Below are 5822 nucleotides of genomic sequence, written 5' to 3' on the forward strand. Positions count from 1 at the left end.
AATATTTGTCATATAATATATTTAAGAATTAAATATTATTTCATATGTACTTCTCGACTTCTCGTATCCTCCACCATTATTTATTTATTTATTTTTGACATTTTTTTTGTAATAATTTGATTCAAATTTTGTAAGTTGTTTTCCCAAATAAAGAATTTTTATTGAGAATTAATGTATCCTCCAGTCATTAAATAAAAAAAATTACATGTATCCTCCACCATTAAAATGTGTAATTGTTTTTTTAAAAAATTAAGACTAATGAAGATTTAAGGATATATTTTTGACAAAAAAAAATGCATACAAATATGGTATAAGGAAGAAAATAATATAAAATAGTAATTTATTCAAATTATGTGTCAGAATTCATTAAAATATAATAAACAATTGTTTTCACGGCGCGTGTAATTACAACAAAGGTCGGAGGGGGCTGTGTGCAAAAATTTTAAAGATTCAAGGATATATTAGCCTATTAAATTTTTATAGGAGGTTTTGTGACAATTAGGATTTTCACAGGGGATCCGGATGCTATTAACCCTCCCAAAGTATTACTTATTTAGACAAAAAATGTTAATTTTATGCCAATAATATTTCTTGAATATATATTATTATTATTATTTCAAAATATTATTTTTTGACCAAAAATATTACTTGGAAATATATTTTTATGTCAAATAAAAAATATTGTTTTGTAATCTATAATTATGAGAATTATTATTTTTATGATCAAAAGTATTAATTTTATGGACAAAGATATTAGTTTTTATATCAAAAGTATTATTCTGAAATATATTGTTATTTCACATGAAAGGTATTAATTTTTTTGACCAAAAGTATTAATTGGAAAATATGGTTATTTCACATAAAAAATATTATTATTATTATTATTATTATTATTATTATTATTATTATTATTTATCAGTAGGGATGTAAATGAGACGAACAGTTCGCGAACTGTTCGGGTCTCGGCTCGTTAAAAGCTCGTTCGAGCTCGTTTAATGAGGCTCGTTAAGGCAAACGAATCAAGCTCGAGCTTTACAATATTCGGCTCGTTAGCTCGTGAACATGCTCGTGAACAGGCTCGTTAACAAGCTCGTAAGTCATCTCTTAGACGAAAAAATAATAGTATTGATATTTAATTTATAAATTTACACTTTACTTATGAAAAATATTGAAAAATCTATAAAAATTAATTTATTAGAATAAAATTACAAATTTTAATAATAATATTATATTTTTTTAAAATATATAATTTAGTTTTTAATTAATTTAATGAATATTTAAATTTATAGTTTAAATATATTAAGCTCGTTTAGGCTCGATAAAAGCTCGAATAAGCTCGTGAGCCATTAATATATTCGTTAAATAAGCTCGGGCTCGGCTCGTTTATAAATGAACCGAGCTTGAACATTCAAAAGCTCGGCTCGGCTCGTTTACATCCCTATTTATCAGCATCATTTTTTTCTGAGAGAGTGTGATTTTTACAAGAAACTTGAACTGAAATATATGGAATCATAAAAAGATTAAACAAGAAAAGTTGATCTCATTGTCAACTGATTGTTTATCAACTTTGATTGTTTATCAACTTTGGCATTTATAACGCTCCTACGGGTGCAAAAATTTTGGCGAGCCATATCAGTCAATCTATGTGAATTGCTGAACTCGAGAGTCAAGTTCAAACTATTTCGTAAATTTTTTTAATCTCAATTAAAGTAGAATTTTAATATAATAATATGACTACAAGTACACTTGTTAAACAAGCTCATGAGCTGGAGTTTTTTTTATTTGTCAAAGCTAAGATCACTCAACGATATTATCAAACTGTAATTCGAAACAAACTAGAGTACAAATTAGTTCTGAAAAGTTCGAGCTTCAGCTCCGATTTGCGTTCTGCTATAACAAATTCAACCATGCATAAGAGCTTCAGTTAACTCCATGCCGCTGAATAATATAAACTGGCAGCGCCATCCATTAGCCTCTTCCCCCATCTGTCGCCTCTGAAGCTAACGTCAATCCACACTTCATCCTAATTGCTGACATGAGCTCAGAATGAATCTCACCATTCTGCATCAGCTTCCTCAAGTCCTCCACCCTAACAACATTCTCAAACTCTACAAAAGTCCCAGTTACAGCCTTATCCAGGGCATCTAGCACATAAAACGAAGTCCCAAAAAACGTTTTACTCCAGAAAAAGATTTGCATCTGTCTTTAGGGCCTTGTTCTTCCTTGGCCATTCTGGAACAGGGAAAGCAAGCCCATTTTTAGACAGAATAGCAGCAGAACACATAGCATGAAAAAAGTTAACTTTAACCATTAATATTTCAAGCAAGATTCTGAGTTATCCATTTTCACAAGCGATATACTCCATCTTGCTAATGCTCCAGATAGCACCAGCGTAAGAATATTATATAAATATAAACCAGAAGAAACAGCTTCTTTATTTGTATAAAATGCATGAGAATCAAACCTGATTGGAACCAAGAACCTCCAAAATCGTTAAAAATATAATTCCATGCAGCAAGAGGTAAAGCCTTAACACTTTTACAAGGAAAGTCTACCGAAAGTGTATTTCGCAAAGTATATATATCCCTATAAACATCGCAGAACTTGTATCATAATATCTTAAATAACAGAATCTTAAAATCAAAGGTCTAATGATAATCATAATATCAATGCAAAATATATAAAATATTCAACTTGGACAGTACATTTGGTACATGGTGGGGATATTGGATCACTGCAATCGTTCATGTTTTCCCAGTATTCGTTTATGCCAGTCATTGCATATAGCGAAAGGGGTAAAAGCCTAGCACTTGAACTTTATGCTCCTTCGTGTCGTTCTTTCTCAAATTCAAAATTCCGTCACTACTCTTGTACAGGAAAGTCACCCCATGAGATCTTCTAGCTACACCGTCTGCAAGATTGCAGCACCATCATCAGCAAAAGTGACAACCAAATCCTCAATCACAAGTCCTCTTCGTGGTCCCATGCAGAGTAGACCGACAATTCACACAATTATTTAAACAAGGACAGCTAAAATATGAGCTATTGCATTTATTCTTACCAGTAGAACATAAACATCTAAAATACGACCAAATCTGCCAAAATATTGCCAAAGATTTTTTGGCACTTGCCTCCTAAGGAATCCTGCCAAACAAAAACCTTTTTGCCCATTCCACAAGGTGGTTCCCCTCCTTAATCAACAATTATACAATTGAGCAACACATGATCAAGATTGCTTTCAGGAATCAACTTACTTCCAAAAAAGGATCAGAATGATGATCACACAAGGTTGGAGCACCAAGTGCAGCATAATCTAATTGCAGCACTAATGTAAGTATTATAAGCTCCATATCCTCCTCCATCACCACCGCCACCATCCTGAGGCATTCTGCTAACAGGTCTGAAATCATCGTCCTATAATATATTATCATTTATCACAAAGAACAAGGATATATAAGCGACTGACATTAGTCATAACAAAACATGGAATTAAATAAATTTCGGAAGAGTTTAATGTTGAAAATGCATGGAGAAATAGATAACTACCAATATCCAATTTAACCAAGAGAGATGCAATTAGAAGTTTCAAATAATTAATTAAGACCAGCAGCATATCAATCCTAGTATAATATCAGCCAAACATGGAGCATAAGTATGCAAACAAAGCAATGACCTCCTTTACCCAATTTCTTCAATTTATTGGATTCAAAAGAAAATGCATTAAATCGACTCTAAACCAAGAGATGTTGTCCAACAGATCAAACATGCAATTTTTTTTTACACCTTTGTAAATAATAATATGAGTATTATACAAAGGAAAATGCTTAATATACTTTTTAGAAACGCTTTCACGAACAAAATTGGAGGAGTCATACCGCAACCTTTATCCTATCTTCCTCCCATCTGAGGCAGATGACAGAAACGCTGGTGAACTTCATACTTCTCAGAATTTTGTCGTTCTAATTTCCATAAAATACACCCAACAAAGGTAGAGATAGATGCAATGAGTTAGATTTCAAATGTACTGTCGAAATCGAATTGGTGTTGCTTCATTGGGGAAAAGAAGTAAAGATTATATACCAGAATCCAATAGTATAAATGGTGTCATAGGTGGCGGTAATCTATGACCAGCATCGGTCGGCGGGTGCGGTGGGCTTCACTGAGCGATTATTGCAGATCAGAAATCAAAAATAGTTGCAACAACAATTTTACAGATCTGCTAAAATAAAGTGCTATAACGTTCTACCTTGACCGGTGACGGATGGGAGAGAGAGTGTTTTTTTAGGCCTATGAAATCGGATCTTAATTAAGATTCGGTCGCCAACGATGTCTTAACCTTATGGTCAAGAATGAGGCCCTGAGACTAGAGGTTTTAGGTTCGATTCCTGCTGACTGCGAGTTAGTTGCTTAATTATATAGGTTGATTTAGTTAGTTTCTTTGTTTGAGACAAGCACGTCTCGAATTCATGCTCAAATCCCGTCGATTGTGTGCGGGCAATTTCATTGTATAATGTTATAATTTGATATAATTCGATATTCGATGTATTTGTACTAAAAAAATTAAGATTCAGTTGAGTCACTAATGGGGTAATTGTTTTCAATTTGGTTGGTTTGTCTCACGGGAGGAGACGAGACAATTTCACACAAGTGTTTGTCTTGATTAAAATATATTATTAAAATAGAAAAGATTACGATTGTAGCGACCTAACCTGGATCCACTATCTAATCAGAGTTAAGAGCATAATTAAACATGCATTAATATAAATCGCTGCGAAAGACTTAAATAAAAGCAGATCGGCAGAATACAACCGGTTAAACAAATTCGATTATACAACTCAATCGAATAAATAAGCCTAAAGGCAAAACCTACAGCTAATCCTGCTGTCTTCACTGGTCGCTGGCTACTCCAAGCTCCTGGTACTCAATCCTGCACCTACACCTGCCCCGTCGAATGGGGTGTCCAGATACACAAAAAAGACTGGACGTGAGTTATAAGCTCAATACGAAAGCACTGGGTAAGACATACAAATATGATGCATGCAATGATAGGGTATCCATATCTGGGATAACTGTATACAACTGCTCAGTAATGGCGCCTAGGACATGAGTGGTACAACCCGAGGAGCAACCCTGCGTACACTGCTCATTCCTACTGGACGTGGACCGTGTCTCCAGATGTTAGTAACCCATAACCTGTCAGCACTGGGCACTAGACATCAACCGTCTAAACAGGGCTGAGCGGCCCTACATGGCTCATCTCACAAGATGGACAGGAACAATATGATATGCATATGCTGCATAATAATATGACACACAAATGCAACATATAAGCATGTAAAATCCGCTGGCTATCTCAGTCAGTACTTACGTACCTTTCTACAGGCAGTCCTAGCAGTCCCACTCTAGGTTCCAAGCCTATCAAAAACTCTACAATGCAAATACACATGCATCATTCATTAAGCTCTAAAAGCCTTTACTAAGCTATTGCATACTCCTAAATAATTTAAGGAGACCATAGCTATACCTGCGTCCGTCGTCAGCCCACTGATGACAATTGCCTCAAAACTAGGCCACTGCTCCGCTACGACGTCTGGATCGCTATGCCACTTCCGGATTCCCCATTGGATGCCTAAAACTCCCTAGATTTGAGTTAGAAGGCTAAGAAATCGAGAGAGAAGAGAGGAAAGGTGCACTTGAAAATGAAATCTCGGTCCCCTATTTATAGGCGAAGTTCGGAGCCTCCTGACTTGGTTCGGAGCTTTCGAACCACCTGAACCCTTGGAACCTTCCCGGCTATTTTGAGTGTCCTGAATCCATTTTTG

General features: G+C 34.9%; 1 long non-coding RNA gene across 6 annotated transcripts; it reads right to left on the reverse strand.

The window, feature by feature from the left end:
• Window positions 1-1717: 1717 nt before the first annotated feature.
• LOC140875348 (uncharacterized) lies at window positions 1718-4285 on the reverse strand. Of its 6 annotated transcripts, none has more exons than XR_012148416.1 (4): window positions 4247-4285; window positions 4081-4159; window positions 3876-3959; window positions 1718-3414 (listed from the first exon to the last, which is right to left on the reverse strand). It is a non-coding gene; the product is annotated as an uncharacterized lncRNA (long non-coding RNA). The 6 variants fall into 6 exon arrangements; XR_012148417.1 differs by lacking the exon at window positions 4247-4285 and having other exon boundaries at window positions 1718-3159; window positions 3255-3414; window positions 4081-4224; XR_012148413.1 differs by lacking the exon at window positions 4247-4285 and having other exon boundaries at window positions 1718-2911; window positions 3062-3414; window positions 4081-4224.
• Window positions 4286-5822: the final 1537 nt, after the last annotated feature.

The sequence above is a fragment of the Henckelia pumila genome, chromosome 1 (assembly GCF_033568475.1).
Source record: "Henckelia pumila isolate YLH828 chromosome 1, ASM3356847v2, whole genome shotgun sequence".
Taxonomy (NCBI): domain Eukaryota; kingdom Viridiplantae; phylum Streptophyta; class Magnoliopsida; order Lamiales; family Gesneriaceae; genus Henckelia; species Henckelia pumila.